At 35.1% G+C, this 21,247-nt stretch overlaps 1 protein-coding gene across 4 annotated transcripts in view; it reads right to left on the bottom strand.

Moving 5' to 3' along the window:
- LOC142231916 (uncharacterized) overlaps window positions 1-21,247 on the bottom strand; it is a 334,412-nt gene that overhangs the window by 72,884 nt on the left and 240,281 nt on the right. The window contains exon 1 of one of the 4 annotated variants that reach the window (XM_075302583.1): window positions 435-1,188. The exons of 2 other annotated variants lie outside the window; for them this stretch is intronic. The gene's annotated coding sequence lies outside the window, so the exon portion shown is untranslated. Of the gene's footprint in view, window positions 1-434; window positions 1,189-21,247 lie in introns of those variants that run through there. One more of the 4 variants, XM_075302580.1, reaches the window with a different exon arrangement.

The following is a 21,247-nucleotide window of genomic DNA, read 5'->3' as shown; positions in this document are numbered from 1 at the left end:
ACCCTTAAATGCACAAGATCACCGATTTCTCCGAAAAAAAGTATATAAAGTGCAAAATGGGAAAAAGATCCTCCGTATACCAATTAAAAAAAAATCTGGTTGTATCGCTTTTAAGGTTTAATGAAAAGTTTCTATGGTTGTAAAACAACCAAGATCATTTTTTAGTATACTTGATTAATATCTGGTAATCAGCATAAAGACAACGGGAGATAATTAAATAAAGATACAAACTGTATCTAACACATCCTAAATTTTCAAAATTATAACAATTTCATTTCCCCACTGTCCCATTGTGTTAATTACACAAATCATGACTTCATTTCACTAGACAAATATGTTTTGAAGGTAATTTTGACGCCTCCAATGATGACTGATGTATGTTTAAATACCAATAACTTTGTTTTCTTCTTTCAAGTGTTGACAGAAATACATACCACAATATTTTTTGTATTTTCTTAGCTTTCTCAGTGCGAAACCATCATTTATTTTCCATGAACGAGCCAAAACATTTCGAAATATTTTTAAAACCAGTTAACAATGCCTGCAAAGCAAAGTAAAAGATTGGCGCGTTGCTCTGTTCGCACTTTCGTCGGTTGAGGGGAATAACAAAAAAAAAAATTGAATTCCTTCCAAAAACAAAATTGTTTCAAAAGTGCTGCTTATATGCTTCTTTGGGAGAAAAATAAAAATAGCTGCAAGCCACGTTCACTTCAATTTGGGTTTTACTCGGCGGTCGATTTAGTTTGTATTCGAGTTCTTTTATTGTTGTTGTTGTGTTTTTTGAATTTCTTTTTTAACACTCACACGCGATATATTCTGAGCTCACGTTTTACAGATGTGACGAAGTTTGTGCTATTCCTCCCCAAAACAACAGCAGATACAACTAAAACATTTAGAGTTTCTTTTGTTATTATTAGATTGAATATGTTGTAGTTGTTGTTGTCAAGTATCTTAAATTCTTGTTGGTTTTTACCGAAAAGGCCACCACAAAAACTTGTTTTAATTCTTTGTCGACGTTTTTTGTTTTTGCTTTTTGTTTTGTATGTTCACTCTTTGTTATGTTTTCCTGTTGTTTATATTTTTATAGCACAACACCACTGTTTCTTCTTCTCATTGGCTCATATGCGACGGCAAAAATTTTCCCCATCGAACTTCAATTCAAACTCACGCAACGAAAAGCTAAATATCAACTGAATTAAAATGCGGCATCAACAAATGTTTTGTTGTTAAGATCACCACTTCGGCCAACAAAGAGCAAACATTTACTCTCTCTCGTTGTTTCTCGTTTTCTATGAATGCTTAAGCTCTTTTCCCCACCAACCCCCAAAGATATTGTATTTGTTTTCATTTACCATTGGATTTTAATGCGGATAAAACTAAAGAGAGAGAAAGAGCCATTTCTGCAAAGGTGAATGCGTAAGGTGTGCTCTCATTACAGTGGTGCTAACATAATTTTGGAAACCAAAGGGTGATATTATGGGATTTTCATAAATATTCACGGGTACGTACCAGAAAATATAAGTCCGTATCATTTTCATCATTTAGTATATTTCAAACTACAAGACTCCGGAAAAATATCCAGCAAAAAAGAGTTTTCAAAAGGGTAGTTTGGTTCCCTTACCGATCCACTGATCGAATGATTTCTGGAGCGGCTACTTTTTTAGGTTCATAAAGAGCTGTGTGATATAGCCCCCATATAGACCGATCTCACGATTTGACTTCTTGAAGGCATGAAAGATGATATTTTCATGCAATTCGCGTGCAATTTGAAAGATGCTCGTAGATGTATGGTAGGTTCGTAAAGAACAATGCTAAATTTGGTATATAGTCGAAGCCCGATTTTACGAACGATATATTGTCAGGCCCTTTCGTTATTTAGAAAAATTCGTTAAATCGAATGGGAATAATAAAAGTTAACTTTTATTAAAAAATATTATGGTGTTTTCTTTTCTTGTAAAAAATGCGCACTTTTTTGCATTTTGCCCGGAAAATGAACTTTTTAGGTTCTTTTCTAAAAAAACAAGCAAAAGTGCAAAAACGTTTCGAATTCTGTTGTGAAAATAGTGCCACGCATAGAGTCAAATTGCGGGCATTTTCAGCACTGCCGACAAACGAGAGTGCTGCGATTGCCCTGTTTGCTCATTTGAATTCTGTTCTGAAATTATTTCATTTTTTAGGTTGCTGGTAACATAAAAAAATGCGCATTCCGTACAGACCAAATGAAAGCACAGCACTTTTTTCAAAAAAGAAAACACCATTAGTGTTTATTACCATATGAGAAAAAATTCATAAGCATTTGGCAAAATTAAATTACTACAGACGAACTTAAAAACATTACTTTAAATAATCCCTAAAAACTGATGAATTTGACATATCTAGGTTAGGCCATGTTGGAAAAAGGATCCAAGATTCGCTGTCTCGTAAGGCATATATACACCCATGTCAATATTCGCCTTGATGTGTGCTCTAAATTCTTAGACGAATTCCATAATTTGTTTCAAGTCCTCGGTTTCTAGCTGGGCTAGGCATAGGTAGTGTTCAAGTACATATGTGACATAAGTAGTGTTCATAGTAGCATCTTCCTGACGCGTCCTTTGGAATGAGTCCAAGCCGTGTTCTGCAGTGTAAATTTATCTCGTCAAGGATAAACCCGTTTTAAAGTGGCCGGTCCCTTCCATACGTTTCGACCAGAACTGAGACTAGTCCATTCACACCAGGGAGTAGTAGACCGGTTCTGGAGTAGATCCATTTCCTGTAGCGGAGCTGCTACTCTATCTAACCTAACTTTACCTAGGTACTTGGTCATTGAATATGTATTTCCATCGAATGTTTGGAAATCCTGGAATGCCGTACTTTGTGGACATTTCCGACGACCTTAAACCATTCTCCCAATCGCCAAATATAGCTGAATTTTATACCCTCCACCATAGGATGGGGGTATATTAACTTTGTCATTCCGTTTGTAACACATCGAAATATTGCTCTAAGACCCCATAAAGTACATATATATTCTGGGTCGTGGTGAAATTCTGAGTCGATCTGAGCATGTCCGTCCGTTCGTCTGTTGAAATCACGCTAACTTCCGAACGAAACAAGCTATCGACTTGAAACTTGGTACAAATAGTTGTTATTGATGTCGGTCGGATGGTATTGCAAAATGGGCCATATCGGTCCACTTTTACGTATAGCCCCCATATAAACGGATTTCATCCGATCTGGCTGAAATTTGGTACATGGTGTCAGCATATGATCTCTAACAACCATGCAAAAATTGGTCCACATCAATCCATAATTATAAATAGCCCCCATATAAACCGATTCCCCAATTTGCCTTGCGGAGCCTCTAAGAGAAGCAAATTTCATCCGATCCGGCTGAAATTTTATACATGGTGTCAGCATATGATCTCTAACAACCATGCACAAATTGGTCCACATCGTTTCATAATTATATATAGCCCCCATATAAACCGATCCCCCGATTTCGCTTGCGGAGCCTCTAAGAGAAGTAAATTTCATCCGATCCGGTTGAAATTTGGTACATGGTGTCAGTATATGATATTTAACAACCATGCAAAAATTAGTCCACATCGGTTCATTATTATATATAGCCCCCATACAAACGATCCCCCGATTTCGCTTGCGGAGCCTCTAAGAGAAGCAAATTTCATCCGATCCGGCTGAAATTTGGTACATGGTGTTAGTATATGGTCTCAGAAGACTATACAAAAATTGTTCCACATCGGTCAATAATTATATGTAGGCCCCATATAAACCGTTCCACCGATTTGGCTGGCGGAGCCGCTAAGAGAAGCAAATTTCGTCCGATCCGGCTGCAATTTGGTAAATGGTGTTAGTATATGGTCTCTAATGACCACATCGGTCCAAAATTATGTATAGCCCCCATATAAACCGATCACCAGATTTGACCTCCGGAGCCTCTTGGAAGACCAAAATTCATCTGATTCAGTTGAAATTTGGAACGTGGTGTTAATATATGGCCTCAAACACCCATGCAAAAATTGGTCGAAATCGGTCCATAATTATATATAGCCCCCAAATGAACCAATCCCCAGATTTGACCTCCGGCAAAATCCATCCGGTTTGGTTGAAATTTAGTACGTGATGTAAGTATATGGTATCCAACAACCATGCATGGAATTGGTTCATATAAGTCCATAATTATATATAGCTCCCATATAAACCGATCCCCAGTGTTGACCTCCGGTGCCTTTTGGAGAAGCAAAATTCATCCGATCTGGTTGAAATGTGGTACGTGGTGGTAGTATATGATATTTAACAACCATGCCAAAAGTGGTCCATATCAGGCCATAATCATATATAGCCCCCATATAAACCGATCCCGAGATTTGGTTTTGGAGGAGCAAATTTCATCTTGGAAGAGCAAATTTCATCCGAGTCAGTTGAAATTTGGTACATTGTGCTAGTATATGGTCGTTAACAACCATGCCTAACTAGGTCCATATCGGTCTATAGTTATATATATCCCTCAGATAAATCGATTTCCAATCACACAAAAATTGGTCCGTATCAAGTTCATAATTGTATAGCCCCCATATAAGCGACCCCCATATTTCAATTCTGGCTCTCTACGTACCGTGCAAAAGTCCATATCGATTCGTAATTATTTGTAGACTTAACTATACATAACTTTTTTGTCTAATATATACCACGTATGGACTAACTCACAATTTAGAAAACGATGTTAAGAAGTTTTAAGATACCACAACCCAAGTAGTTCGATTGTGGATGACAGTCTTTCGTAGAAGTTTCTACGCAATCTATGGTGGAGGGTACATAAGTTTCGGCCTGGCCGAACTTACGGCCTTATATACTTGTTTGTTGCTAATTTTCTTAAGATTTAAACCGCTTTCGTTAAATCGAACGTAAATTTTGCTCAACCGTTCGTTATTTAGAATACTCACCGCCATTTTGATGAAGGTCCGTTAGTGCTACGTTAGCTAACGGAGAGTAGATATTGACAATTTATTTTCTGTTAACTGGCAGTTAAAGCCTAAAGGAGCTACATGAAAATGGCCGTCAATGTTAGGATTTATGACTTTCGCTAAATTGGATTTTCACTAAATGGGGTATTCGTCAAACAGAGCTTCGAGTGTATATATATATATATATATATATATATATATATATATATATATATATATATATATATATATATATATATATATATATATATATATATATATATATATATATATATATATATACACATATATATATATATATATATATATATATATATATATATATATATATATATATATATATATATATATATATATATATATATATATATATAGAGTCATGTTATGCACTTTACAGACTATCAGTTATTCCGGACGGAATGTCGGTGTTTGTAAAAAATCTTGCAGTGTGTCGTATCGATACGACTTGTCGGCGATGACTAAATAATCGGTAAATGTGTTATCGATCCCATAAACATGCAGCAGTATCGATTATGCCTTCGGACTTAACTTATAATGTGCACAATATATGGGATATGTTCGACACGATCACTGTCGTCCGGAATAACTGATAGTCTGTAAAGCGCATTATATAACCCCCATATAAACCGATCCAACGACCACGATCCAACTTTTATCTGATTTTTATGAAATTGCAAATCTTGAGGTATTTTAGGACCATAAATAGATTTGGTATTATTGATATATATCGCCCCATGTATTGACCGATTATATAGACCGAGCTCCCGATTTCTTGAGCCGTAATTTTTATCAGATGTTTACTGGGATGGAACACAAGGAGACTGTATGCGAAATCGGCTTCCATAATAGTGGTTTAATAAAATATATTTTCCGGCACACTTTCGCACATTCAATATTCACTCATATGTTCCGATGTGGCAACTAGTGTTCTATGAGTTCTTGGGGGCTTTGTGGTGCGTTTGGTAGCATTTTTAGTTTTCCTTAATTGTCTTTTCATTTTCTTATAGGCCACGAGATCTGCACTTTCTTTCTAGTTACGGCATTTTGAATTAAATACCATACGTATTTTGTTATTAAAAACTGGGTTTTTGATTTGTATTTCGACATTAATTTTTCCCATAAAATATTGGGTGTTTTTTCAGCCTATTTTGGGGGCATATGACCGCGATGAGGGAGGACATGAAGCCCAAACTAAAATTGGGCGATTTGACCGCCTCAAGGGAGGTCATAACGCCCAAAAAAAAATTATGGGCGATATATCCGCTAGCCAAAAATGGTTTTAGCTTCAAACATTTTTACTAAGATTATTTTTGTCCCAAGGCATTAGCCGATTAAAATTTTAAGTCGAGAGATTTTGTAAAAGTCTAAAACATTTAGATCAAATCGATTCAGATTTAATGGTAATATAAAATTTTGGTACACAAATTGGTGAAGGGTATAATATAGATGGCCCCGCCCGACTTTAGACTTTCTTTACTTGTTTTCAATAATTTTGGAAACTCGAAATAAAATTTTGTACGTCATTTGTATACAAATGAAGTACCAAATGTGTGGTTCATCTTATTAAAATAAGCGAAATATATTTAAAATTGGGAAATTTTTCTCACATTAAATATAAGCGTACCGTTCATTGAATTTGTCCATATTTTAATATATGGGGACATTAAACACACGTTGGTTTCGGCGAGAAATATTCGGTGTATTTACTTTGTTCCTCATATTCACATTTCGAATTAAAAGCTTTCCCACTGTAACCACAAACATTTGAATTCAAACGTGTTAAATTCAAACCTTTTCCAAATGTTGGACTTTATGAGGTCTGTTAATTTATTTAACATAAAGTAAAAGCTACATACCATTGTGTAGCTTTTACAAAAGTCTCCAAAAGCTTACTCTGTAAAATAACATGAACATAACATAATAAAAACTTTACATTAGATAGCGAGAGTAAGAAAATCTTGAAATAAATGAAATGTTAACTTTCGATACAATCAGACACACAAATACATGAATGACTTGATCCAGACAAGACCGGCAACTCATGACATGCAGCTGATGTTAACTCTTTGTTGTTGTTTTTTATTCCTTGCCTTGTCTAAGGTTAGTTCTGCATTTAGACATTGTGATCATCGATCCGCTCATCCGATCGTCTGTTCTACTTCAACCTCGTTTTCACTTAAAGATGCAGTCAGTCTGTGCTCATTTTTTCTTGTTGCGCTTACCATCATCAGGCAGCCTTGTATGATTTTTACCTTGTGGAAATAATTGATAGTCTTTTTGTATGAGCTGATGTCTTATGCCTATGCTGCTGAGGTAGAAGAAGCTAAAAGAGTCAATAATGATGGTGAATCTCTTCTTGGTTCTTCTTCAGACTTCACACAGAAAATTGATTATGGCTGGAGTTTTTTGCTTGGAATCTCTGTTTGAGCATCATCAATGTTTTGTGTCCGCTGAGGGTACATTGTATGTTTGTGTGTGTGTGCGTCTGTGTTAAATGCTATACCACGAGTGACCTATTTTTGATTTCATAGAGGAAGGGAACATTTCAGGGAAGTCAACTTTAAGTTGAAAATTGAATTTGCAATTGAAATTTCAATATTGAATGGATTTTATACACGAGTATTTTTTTATACCCTCCACCATAGGATGGGGGTATATTAACTTTGTCATTCCGTTTGTAACACATCGAAATATTGCTCTAAGACCCCATAAAGTGAATATATTCTGGGTCGTGGTGAAATTCTGAGTCGATCTGAGCATGTCCGTCCGTCCGTCTGTTGAAATCACGCTAACTTCCGAACGAAACAAGCTATCGACTTGAAACTTGGGCAAGTAGTTGTTATTGATGTAGGTCGGATGGTATTGCAAATCCGATCCGGCTGAAATTTGGTACATGGTGTTAGTATATGGTCTTTAACAACCATGCAAAAATTGGTCCATATCGGTCCATAATTACATGTAGCCCCCATATAAACGATCCCCCGATTTGGCTTGCGGAGCCTTTAAGAGAACCAAATTTTATCCGATCCGGCTGAAATTTGGTACATGGTGTTGGTATATGTTCTCTAATGACCATGCAAAAATTGGTCCACATCGGCCCATAATTAAATATAGCCCCTATATAAATCGATCCCCAGATTTGACCTCCGGAGCCTCTTAGGGGAGCAAAAGTCATCCGATCCGATTGAAATTTGGTACAAGGTGTTAGTATATGGTCTCTAACAACCATGCAAAAATTGGTCCATATCAGTCCATAATTATATATAGCCCCCATATAAGCCGATCCTAGATTCGACCTCCGGAGCCTCTTAGAGGAGCAAAATTCATCCGATCCGATTGAAATTTGGTACGTGGTGTTAGTATATGGTCTCTAACAACCATGCAAGAATTGGTCCATATCGGTCCATAATTATATATAGCCCCCATATAGATCAATCCCCAGATTTGTCCTCCGGAGCCTCTTGGATGAGTTAAATTCATCTGATCCGGTTGAAATTTGGAACATGGTGTTAGAATGTGGTCTCTAACAAACACGCAAGAATTGGTCCATATCGGTCCATAATTATATATAGCCCCCTTTATAAACCGTTCCCCAGATTTGATATCCGGAGCCTCTTGGTGGAACAAAATTCATCCGATCCGGTTGAAATTTGCAACGAGGTTTTAGTATAAGGCCGCTTATAACCATGCCATAATTGGTCCATATCGGTCTATAGTTATATATAGCCGATCCCCAATCACATATCCGTTCATAATCATGGTTGCCACTCGAGCCAAAAATAATCTACCAAAATTTTATTTTTATAGAAAACATTGTCAAAATGTTATTTCTATAGAAAAATTTGTCAAAATTTTATTTCTATAGAAAATTTTGTCAAAATTTTATTTCTGTAGAAAATTTTGTTAAAATTTTATTTCTGTAGAAAATTTTGTCAAAATTTTATTTCTATAGAAATTTTTTCCAAAATTTTACTTCTATAGAAAATGTTGTCAAAATTTTTTTTTTCGATAAAAACTTTAAACTAATTATATACGTATTTAATCGGCCTTTTTTAGTTTAATATATACCACGTATGGACTATGTGGTATATATTACGGTGTTAAGTAGTTTTAAGATACCTTGCCATCGGCAAGTGTTACCGCAACCCAAGTAATTCGATTGTGGATGACAGTCTTCAGTACAAGTTTCTACGCAATCCATGGTGGAGGGTACATAAGCTTCGGCCTGGCCGAACTTACGGCCGTATATACTTGTTATTTTTCTGCGAGACTAAAGAAAAGAAATTAATATGAAATGATGATTTGAAGATATTTTTTAAGCAGCTTTTGTGAACTTTTTTATACCCACCACCATAGGATGGTACGTTCACGTTATAATTCTGAAATTTGGCACAGATTATTTTTATACCCTGCGCCAACTCAGAAGAAGACGAGATAGTCACATGGTATACGACTTTTCAAACGATCTTTTATTTTCAATTTCTTAACACAAATTCAATTTTTATTTTCTCTATCCCATACATATTTCAAAAGGGTTCCTTTTCTATTTTCCATTTCAAATTTGAATTCTTTAATCTCCAAAGTTTATTTTTCAGCAGTGCTTACACATGGAGTCTTTAGAAATATTGCTCGGCCTCTGAGTCGATCTAGCCATATCTGTCTGTCCGTCCGTACACATTTTTGTAATCAAAATGTTTGGTCAACTTCACATTTCTTGCCAAAATCAATTTTGACCCAAAAGAGCACAAAGGATACACCGTCAAGTGTGCCAAATTTGGTTGAGATTTAGGCATAGCCCCCGTACAACGTAGATTTAATGAAATTAACTTTCCATCAGAGTTAGTGAGGTTTGTACTAAACCTTTGGCGAATTTCACTATGCAATGGTTGATGATGTTTGGGTCAAGGAACATTTTTTTTTAATATTTTTCTTTGGTAATTAAATGAATTGAAACCTTTATAACTTTCCCCAAAATCCCCAATGTGGAGACATAAGATAAAAATGCGTCTTTTTGGAATTGTAAATTGCACAGTTCTCAGCTGTTTAATGGTCGGATGTTGAAACCTTTTAATGTTATTTAGTGAAAACATAGGACTTTTTCTAAAAGAGATCGGCATAACAATCGGTGCTGTGCCAAATGAGAATTACAAACAAAAATTGTTTAAAATTTGCCGATTTTGGGATCGGAAGAACTCATTTACTACAACTGCGCCACCGTGGTGCAATTGTTAGCATGTCCGCCTTGTATACACAGGGTAGTGGCTTCAAACCCAGTTTCGACCAAACACCAAAAGGTTTTTCAGCGATAGATTATCCCACTTCGGTAATACTGGTGACATTTCTGAGTGTTTCTAAGCTCTAAGTGGTGTCACTGCAATGTGCAACGCCGTTCGGACTCGGCTATAAAAAGGAGGTCCCTTGTCATTGAGCTTAAAATAGAATCGGGCAGTACTCAGTGATAAGAGCGAATTTCACCACTGTGGTATCACAATGGACTGAATAGTCTAACTGAGCTTGAAATATCGGGCTGCCACTATAACTAACCCAACCAAACTACTGTCCAAAATTGCCACTGGACTACGTAGCTTTTATTGTTATCAGCAGACAATTATCGCTATTGTCATCAACGTACAAGCACCGCAAAGAGTCAAACTGTTATAATTCTATAGCATAGTTTTGGGCGCCCACAAGCCGATGTAAATAAACTTTATTAAACAGAAACATATATTTAGTTGGTCACCGTGGAGCAATGGTTATCATGCTAGCTTTGCATATAAAGGGACGTGGATTCAATCCCTGCTTCGATCGAACACCAAACAGTTTTTTGTACATTCCACAAATTTTCAGAAGATTCCGAAAAGATGTTCGACATTACATACTACTATATTGCATTTTTAATATGAAACTTCAAAAAGGTGTCTTTTTAAAGACTTAAAGTCAGAAAAGGACAGTGCTTGATATAAATGAAATGGACTGTGGGTTTCGATTAAAAGTTACTTTTTTATGGTAATAATAAAAATTTTGTTGCAAACAAAATTTTTCGTGATAAAAGTTTGAAATTTTCGAGAAAATTCAAAAAACTCTAAGAAAAGAAAAACGTTTTCAGTACACGCTTTCCAAACGTGTGCATAGGCACACACTTTATTATTCTTAAATGCGTAGAATTTTCTAAGGAATGGAAAAAACATGGATCCGCCCATAATACTGACCCGTTTTGGTTTAAATCTAGCATACAAATAAATTGTGAGGCCCATATCTGGCGAGCTATATGAGATATTCCCACATCCAAACAGCTTCTTTAAGGTTTTACAGGATCCATAAACTTGAAAACTTTGAGGAAAACACCTCAGATTTTACACAAAGAAAACATTATGTTAATATCTCTCTCCGTTCCAATGTTGCAGAATTATTTTCAGAAAAAGTGACTGTATTCCGGTGGGATCGAAATCCCGATACCCTATGGGTTCGATTCTAAAGATTTAGGTGGAGTCGCAGTTGATACACTGAAAAAAAATATAGACCTAATATAAAAGACTATGGAACCTAAATTTAAAGATACGCAATTTACAAAATATTAAGGCCAAATTTCTTTAAAACAAATAAATTTTACTTAAAAGAAATTAAAATAGGATACGAAATTTATACAATATTAAGGACAAATTTCTTTAAAATAAATAAATTTTAATTAAAAGAAATTTCATAATTTTTGCTTTAAGAATTGTTTTCATTAAATTTAGGAGACGGATCTTTGAAAAGTAAAGATAGGCATTTTTGATTTAATGAATCTTCAAATTGACTGAAGTACTGACTGTTTGAATTAATGATAAAAAGCTTAGAAAATAGGCTAATACGTATTTTGAGGCTATTCATCTTTAGTTTAAAGTGTTTTGGAAATTAGGAAAACATTTTTTGCTTTGAAGTATCTGGTATAATTTGGAGTTTTAAACTGACATTTATTTGTACATGAATACTTTAGATGATATATCGCAAACGGAGAACGCAAGTTCGATAAATGTATGTATTGCAATGTTAAATTTATAGAGCATAGATTTAGCTCTTGAATAGCCCTCTAAAAAATGTCTTTATTTTAAAGAAGCTGCATTGTTGGCTCACAATCAATACAAAATCCAAATTCAAAATCTTTGAATTTAAGTAAATTTTTTTTGAGTAAATAGACAAGGTGACTTTATATTCGAGTAAATTAGGCCATCCCATGCTAAGTTATATGGATAATACTATGATGTTTATGATAGGTAAAGCAGAGGGGCAAATACCAATATTTACTAAAACTTGAGTGAATTATTTCCACTAAATGCCACTTGGTTACTATAGATTATTGATGTTTTAAGTAAAAACATTTAAAGCTCTGGGAATCTCTCACATTACTGTTTGTCTAATATGACCCTTTTTTTAAAGTTTTCTTCTTCTTTAAATTTTCCTGATTTATTTTTCATTAGAAATGTGAAATGTTACGATCTACTAAATGATCCATTGTTTTGGATATTTTCCTCAAGAAAATTTCCTGTTTATTGTTTTCTAGCGAAAAGTGGTGTTGCAATTCCGTACGTCTGTCAGTCTTTCGTAGCCATTGACTGGAAACGGGGCTTTGTATGACAAACAGAGGGTAAATGTCGCATGGTTTTTAGACGTTTTCTTCTGTTTTAGGTTGGTAAGACATTGTATGCCGCTTGCTTTTTTTTTGTTGTTTTCATTTCTGCAACCGGTGCAGTAAGCCTAGTTGTTGGCTTTTGTAGTTGAAAAATAAAAACAAGTTTCCATTCTTATTCTTAGCAGCAGCGACCAGTAGTCGAGTAGCCGTTGTACACGGTGCAGTGCACAGAGATTATATTACTCTACCCCCTATTATTAACATTTTGATACATTTGTGCCGTTTGTACGGTGTTCTTGGTTTTTTTTATTTGTTCTCCTCGTCATGTCTAAGGTTTTCTTGTTGCTATTGTTATTGCTTTTGGGTCTAAACTTGCAATGCAACTGTTCGTTTTCGGTAAAGTTCCAAACTGGTTTCAATTTTGTTTCTTTAAACTGTCGCATTGCAAAAAAAAAAAAAAACGAGCACGTAAGAATTCCCTTGAATACGTCAATTGGCAGTGGGAAACATGAATACACATTGTACTGATGATGTGTACCTAGGAATGTTTATTGGGTTGGAACATTTTTAAACGTTGACACTATTGTGCCACTTTTTTTGTTGTGTTACTAAATTCCATACTTTTAACATTTTGGGGGAGCCACCGTGGTGCAATGGTTAGCATGCCCGCCTTGCATACTTAGGATCGTGGTTTGAAACCCAGTTTTGACCAAACACCAAAAAGTTTTTTAGCCTTTCTCAGTGTTTCAAAGCTTCTCTAATTGGTTTCATGGCAATGTAGAACGCCGTTTGGACTCGTCTATAAAAAGGAGGTCCCTTGTCATTGAGCTTAACATAGAATTCTGCAGCATTCAGTGATAAGAGAGAAGTTCACTACTATGGTATCACAATGGACAGAATATTCTAAGTGAGCCTGAAATATCGGGCTAGCCTAACCTAACCTTGTGGCACAACATTGTAATGTTATGTCAAATTTTAATTATTTGCTTTTTTAGTGCAATAGATTTCCTAAATTTTGTTCCTGGATCCCTTTACAGTTACGGATGTTAATGGTGCCTTAACATAAAATCGTACTAATGCGTCCAGTACTATAGTTTTGAGCATTCTTTCTTTATCAAAATATGTAAAAAATTTTTCTGTAGAAGGTTAACAAGGTTCTGCTATAATTTTTGTCGATGAAATGGAAAGAAATTTATTGTTGGTTTATTTAGATCTGATTAAAAAAAACTCGACTCAAAAAAGAGCTTCCAAAACGTAGTTTGGATCCCCAATTTGTGATTCGGAAGTACACTCAAAAAAAAGTGAACTCTCTATTTCACTAAAGCCAATTTAACTTTATTTTAGTTCTTGGAATTATTTTGTTTGGAGAAAGTTTCCTTTACTCTAATAATTTTTTGTGTACGTTAGTTAAATTAACTAAAACCGAGGAAAAAAATATACTCAAATGAAGCATAAAGATTAACTAAATTCGTGTCTTCCACAAAATAGTTCAGAATTTCTTTAAATTGGTAAATTTTACTAAAAATGCGTCCATCATGAACTTCGTATGTCACTAAAGACATTCTTGCAATTGTGAACTCCAAGTTTTTCCTTGAAACTACAAAATTTTCTTTAACAAGTGAAAAAACTTTGTTGGAGTATGCAAGAAGGGGAATCGGGACGAAAGCTTTGATATGCCAGAGACGGGTACTTTGTGCCGATGTCCGAACAAATAATGGACTGTATATTGGGGACTGGTGTTTACTCCGTTGGTGCGAGGGATCTTCAACAAAGAGGAGAAATTCAGTGGTGGAACACTGTGCAGTACAAAATATCTCTCACAAGAGATATTATGAACAAGAAATAAGAAAAGGGAAAGAGTTGGTTGAGTTTCAGTTGCTTTATTTCAGAGTGTTTTATGCTCACCGTTCCAGAGATATGATGCAAGTGTTTGAATTCATCTTAGAGTACTTGCCAAGAAAATATTTTCTTAAATATTGATAATTCACAATAGATACTTAAGCCTAGTGATTCACGAAATTGGTAATTATTCAAAACAGTATCGTAAAATTTAACTTTGAACTGAATGGTATAAGTCTAAATTGGCAAGTTTAGACAACTTACTTATGTCTAATAAATTTTCTTGAATTTGTCGAAAAATATTTACTTATTTTTATGACATCGGCGTGATGCCGACGTTTGTAATACTGTTTAGTTAAAATTTTCTATAAATATTCAAAAATTTCTAAAATTAACCGAAAGTTTTCTCCCTGGTGGGTTCACTGTTTTTTCAGTGTAGTGCCCTTTTTTGTTCCTTTGCACTGTTTTAGCAGTTAGGCTTGCAAGAAAGAATCTAAAGAACGAAAAAAAATTGTTTTTCCACCAATTTCACTTCTTTATAACACTTTTATTTTCTTATTATCTAATTTTTTTTTTTCAATTTGAAAAATCTTTCGCTCCGACCAAGTGCTGAACTTGGGTTTGTTGGCACCATAATAAAATGCCTTAGCAACTCAAGCACAAATGATATTAAACATGAAGTATCGAAATGTCAATTAAAATGTATGTGATATGATCGTAATATGATACCATTCTAACTACTTCAGTGTAGCTGGCACGATGTGATACCAAATTAAAGTTAGTATATCTGTCAAACTACAAATTTATATGAAATTAATAAATTAATAAATTTATATGAAGTTTATTAATAGCTTATTATTCTGTTTATAATCTATTAAAAGAAAAACAAGTATATACGGCCGTAAGTTCGGCCAGGCCGAAGCTTATGTAACGTCCACCATGGACTGCGTAGAAACTTCTACTGAAGACTGTCATCCACAATCGAGTTACTTGGGTTGCCAATGGCAAGGTATCTTAAAATTTCCTAGCATCGTAATATATACCACATAGTCCATACGTGGTATATTAAACTAAAAAAGGACGATTAAATACGTATATAATTAAGTTTAAAGTTTCTATAGAAATAACATTTTGAAAAAATTTGGTAGATAATTTTTGGCTCGAGTGGCAACCATGATTATGAACCGATATGGACCAATTTTTGTGTGATTGGGGATCGGCTATAAATAACTATAGACCGATATGGACCAATTTTGACATGGTTATTATCGGCCTTATACAAACACCACGATGCAAATTTCAACCGGATCGGATGAATTTTGCTCCTCCAAGAGGCTCCGGAGATCAAATCTGGGGAACGGTTTTTATGGGGGCTATATATAATTATGGACCGATATGGACCAATTCTTGCGTGTTTGTTAGAGACCACATTCTAACACCACGTTCCAAATTTCAACCAGATCGGATGAATTTTGCTCCTCCAAGAGGCTCCGGAGGACAAATCTGGGGATCGATTTATATGGGGGCTATATATAATTATGGACCGATATGGACCAATTCTTCTTCTAAGTATAGACCGATATGGACCAATTTTGCCATGGTTAGGTTAGGTTAGGTTATGTGGCAGCCCGATGTATCAGGCTCACTTAGACTATTCAGTCCATTGTGATACCACAGTGGTGAACTTCTCTCTTATCACTGAGTGCTGCCCGATTCCATGTTAAGCTCAATGACAAGGGACCTCCTTTTTATAGCCGAGTCCGAACGGCGTTCCACATTCCAGTGAAACCACTTAGAGACCACATTATAACACCACGTTCCAAATTTCAACCGGATCGGATGAATTTTGCTCCTCCCAGAGGCTCCGGAGGACAAATGTGGGGATCGATTTATATGGGGGCTATATATAATTACGGACCGATATGGACCAATTTTTGCATCGTTGTTAGTGACCATATACTAACACCACGTACCAAATTTCAACCGGATCGGCTCTAAGAGGCTCCGGAGGACAAATCTGGGGATCGATTTATATGGGGGCTATATATAATTATGAACCGATATGGACCAATTCTTGCATGGTTGTTAGTGACCATATACTAATACCACGTACCAAATTTCAACCGGATCGGATGAATTTTGCTCCTCTAAGAGGCTCCGGAGGTCAAATCTGGGTATCGTTTTATATGGGAGCTATATATAATTATGGACCGATGTGGACCAATTTTTGCATGATTGTTAGAGACCATATACTAACACCACGTACCAAATTTCAACCGGATCGGATGAATTTTGATCCTCCAAGAGGCTCCGGAGATCAAATCTGTGGAACGGTTTATATGGGGGCTATATAATTATGGACCGATATGAACCAATTTTTGCATGGTTGTTAGAGACCATATACTTACACCATGTACCAAATTTCAGCTGGATCGGATGAAATATGCTACTCTGTTAGGCTCTTCAAGCCAAATCTGGGGGTCCGTTTATATGGGGGCTATACGTAAAAGTGGACCGATATGGCTTATTTGCAATACCATCCGACCTACATCAATAACAATTACTTCTGCCAAGTTTGAAGTCGACAGCTTGTTTCGTTCGGAAGTTAGCGTGATTTCAACAGACGGACGGACGGACATGCTCAGATCGACTCAGAATTTCACCACGACCCAGAATATATATACTTTATGGGGTCTTAGAGCAATATTTCGATGTGTTACAAACGGAATAACAAATTTAATATACCCCTATCCTATGGTGGAGGGTATAAAAATCGTCTCTGAGGAGTAATAGTGTGAATGCGTTATATTTGATTGGGGAATCAAAATCAGTCATTTGTTGATGAACTCAAACACCTCAAAGCGATGAAAAAGTTCATGTATGTCACCATACATAGATGCTTAGATTAATACCCGCCAAAAAACGTGTTATAGTTTTTTTTGTATCTATCCGAAATTTTTAAAGTTTCATCAACAAAACAATTGTTCGCTACATTTTTTTTTATTTTTCTCGTAAATAAAAACCTTTTCATTTTAAAATAGTCAATTTGGTTTATATCTTACGAATGGCTTTACGCCGCATATACTACACTTTGTGATGTGTTCTATGCAGAACAACTTTAATCGAGATATTTAAGTTATTTCGAGCCGAATTTAAGGAAATAACGCAAATTGGTCGGCGACTTCATTATCTTGCTGTAATGTGCTACCAGCTGTTCTCAGAAGTATACACGCAAAAAATAATTCTTTCCTCCCAAACGAAATTTTAGACAGACAAAGATCGTTTCTCATATGCATTTCGCTGTAAGGTAGTTTATTTGGAAGAAAAGTGTATACGTTTTGTGATAAACGTTTATTCTTTTCCAGGAAGTAAAAACAATTTCATAAGGACTAACTCAAAAACACAATCTATTCTGGCTAATTGCATTTTTCCTTAAATCTTTCTCACTTCCACGAGATTTTTAGTTCTTAGCACCTTTTTCTGTAATACAAAGGATGTAGAAGAAATTATTCAATTTTATAAATTTTTTAAATTTTATATTTCGCCTGGACGGAGAATGGAACCGAGAACCATAGAGTTTGTAATCCAACACACTATCCACTGGGCTAGGTAGCTGTTGTAGTTATCAATAGAAAAATGTTTTAAGTTATATTTATATAGCATAGCTTGTGGTGCCCACGAGCCGATTAAACAAATTTTATTTAACAGAAACATGCATTTATTTGGACACCGTGGAGTTGCGGTTGGTACGTCCGCCTTGAATACGTGCTTCGACCGAACACCAAAAAGTTTTTTTTGTGTTCGGTCTACTATATTAAATTTTTACTATGAAACTGTAAAGTTTGTCTTATTAAAGACTTCTGAATTTCAGAAAAGAACATTGCTTGATATAAACGAATTGGAATGTGGTGTTAGTTCAAAAATATTTTTTTTTATTGAAAAAATAAAAATTTTGTAACAAATTTTTTTGGTGATAAAAGTTTAAAATTTTCGAACAAATTCAAAAAACTCTAACAAAAGAAAAACGTTTTCGGTACCCGTTTTCCAAACGTTTTTTCTTTGCGCGCAGTGACTGTAAATATTCATTAAAATCGCAATTGAGTATCAAATAGCTTTAAGCTTCCGAAAACCTCTCTACAAGATGGCTGAGCAAGTCAATGCTTATTTAATATGTTTGCCAGCTTTCAGAACATATTAGGGTACTACAAAGTGGACCAATTATCAAGATTAAGAACATCCACAACCTCGGCAAAAATCGCCTCTGTAACATATACTCATGTGGGTGGTTAAATTGTAAGCGCCAATGTTGAATGTGAACCACACCTAAACGCTAAGTTTTTTTCCGAATTTTATTTGACATTTCTCTATTTCAGACTTACTCAATTTGAACCATGGAGAGATACACAATCCAACAACGTGTTAAATGGTCCAAGAAATGGCAACAGTGGATGATCAATTTTCGAACAAAATCATCTTAAGTGATGAGGCACATCTTCACCTTAGTGGATTCGTCAATAAACAGAATTGCCGCATTTGGGCGAATGAGAATCCAAGAGTGATTGTCGAAAAACCAATGCACCCACAAAGAGTGACTGTTTGGTGCGGTTTATGGGCTGGCGGCATCATCGGGCCGTATTTTTTCCAAAATGAGGCCGGTCAGGCAGTTATTGTGAATGGTGTTCGCTATCGTGAGATGATAACGAAGTTTTTATGGCCCGAATTGGAAGATATGGATGTGGACGATATGTGGTTTCAGCAGGACGGTGCCACTTGCCACACAGCTAACGAAACAATGGCTCTTTTGCGCAACAAATTCAATGGCCGTGTTATCTCACGTAATGGCGATGTCAATTGGCCGCCAAGATCATGTGATTTGACACCGTTGGACTTTTTTCTTTGGGGTTATTTGAAAGAAAACGTGTACGTCGATAAGCCAACAACAATTCAAGAGCTAAAGGATGAGATAATTTGGCACATTAACGGCATAGAACCTCCATTATGCCTCAGCGTCATCGAAAATTTGGACCAACGGATGAAGGTGTGCCACCGTGGTCGCGGCGCCCATTTGGCCGATATTTTGTTCCATACATAATTGATTAATACCTATATATCATAATAAAATAAAATTACAATAATTTCCTAAATAGTTTGTGTTTTATTCAAAATGAACATGGGCCCTTGAAATTTTAACCACTCTTTATGTACTACTTGCGATATTTATACTTTTTATATATTTTTCGTAGCTTTGCTTTTGATAATCTAATTTAAAACTTTTCAAGTTAATCAATATTTTTCTGTCACACTAGAAATATTCAATAAATGAATTTTGCAATACATATAAAATGGAAGACATAAATTTGTTTCCTTAATTAGTGACCCGGGAGTATTTGATTACAATGTCTGATAATATGGAGAAAAATTAAACAACTACACGTGGTGCTGAACAAGTTCCGGCGTTCTGGAATACTAATCTAAAATTATGGTTTAGCCAGATGGAGAGTCAATTTATTAACTCTGGGATTTCTCAAGATTCCACTAAATACTATAAGCTGGATAAACTAGCGGTAAGAATTTTTTCCAACAAAAAATTGTTTTTTTTTTATGTTAGCCTGCTATCAATGCAGGCTGGGTTCTCCTCTAAATTAATGACATTACATATCATTACAATTCTAATACGAATATTAAGGAATTGGTATTATTAAGTTATTGGAAAGAAAATACCAGGTACCAATATCACAAGCACATTTCCATAGTCTCTAGTAAGATCAGGTCGGATGGGATGATTCAATTTGGGTCTTATATGTTAATTTCTTATGAAAATTACATACGAGAATTATTCTTCACAAATTGAACAATTTTTTCGCCACCACCACTGTGACTCTTTGCGCTGGGAAAACATATTATAGTTCACCCTAAGCTATTTGTATCTATTTTTAAGCAAACCTAGTTAATTATTTCCTTTATTTCTGGAATAAACCTCTTAATAAATTTTGAATGTTTTACTTATTAGTGTTGCTCGATTTGTTGTGAAGACCATGTTACTAATATTTTAAAGACATCAGATGATAAAGGTTGTCAATATTTGGGGTAAAAGTAATTAATCAATCTCATATGTAAACTTTGGGATAACTGCTTGATCTGGAAAATGTCACCTAAGACAAAAGTATAAGATTTTTGAACTGTTTTGGTTAGTTTAAAAAGAGAGTAATTTGGTGAGTTCAACTGTAAAAATTTGAAATTCCTATATGTAATAGATACATATAGCGTATGAAGACTTACACAATGCCCGAAATCCCCCTTTTATTAAAAAGTATTTTCCTTCTTCATCTAGAACCTTTTTCTTGAGAAAAGAAAATACTTTATTCAGTACAGTACCACAATAGATTGATTGTTTAAAAGAGTCTGCAGTAACCGAATCTACCCTAATGTTTCTTAATAACTAAATGTAAATGTGTGGACAATCGTAGGAACTAAGCAAATATACAATTACAGTTTCTTGTCGAAATAAAGACAGGTTAAGTAATTACACTTTTTCATTCTCAGTTAAATTATAACTAGGAGAAAATAAGTTTTTTTACATAGGTAACTGTTCGACTAGACCTTTCACTGTAACTAGATAGTAAATTCCCTTTTAGAATTAATTAGGAAATTGGGGTTGGCTTTGAAATGTAATGCTTACAATAACCGAGGTACCGTAAAACGTGGCAACTTTTAAGTAATCTATATCTTTTATTAAATGTAGACAAATTCCATAGTAATATATGTTAGACAGATACAGGGTCGAATATGACTGTTTGTCATATGTTTGGGTGTA

The sequence above is a fragment of the Haematobia irritans genome, chromosome 3, assembly GCF_050003625.1.
Source record: "Haematobia irritans isolate KBUSLIRL chromosome 3, ASM5000362v1, whole genome shotgun sequence".
NCBI classification, from domain to species: Eukaryota; Metazoa; Arthropoda; class Insecta; order Diptera; family Muscidae; genus Haematobia; species Haematobia irritans.
This window is presented reverse-complemented; position numbering and strand designations above follow the sequence as displayed.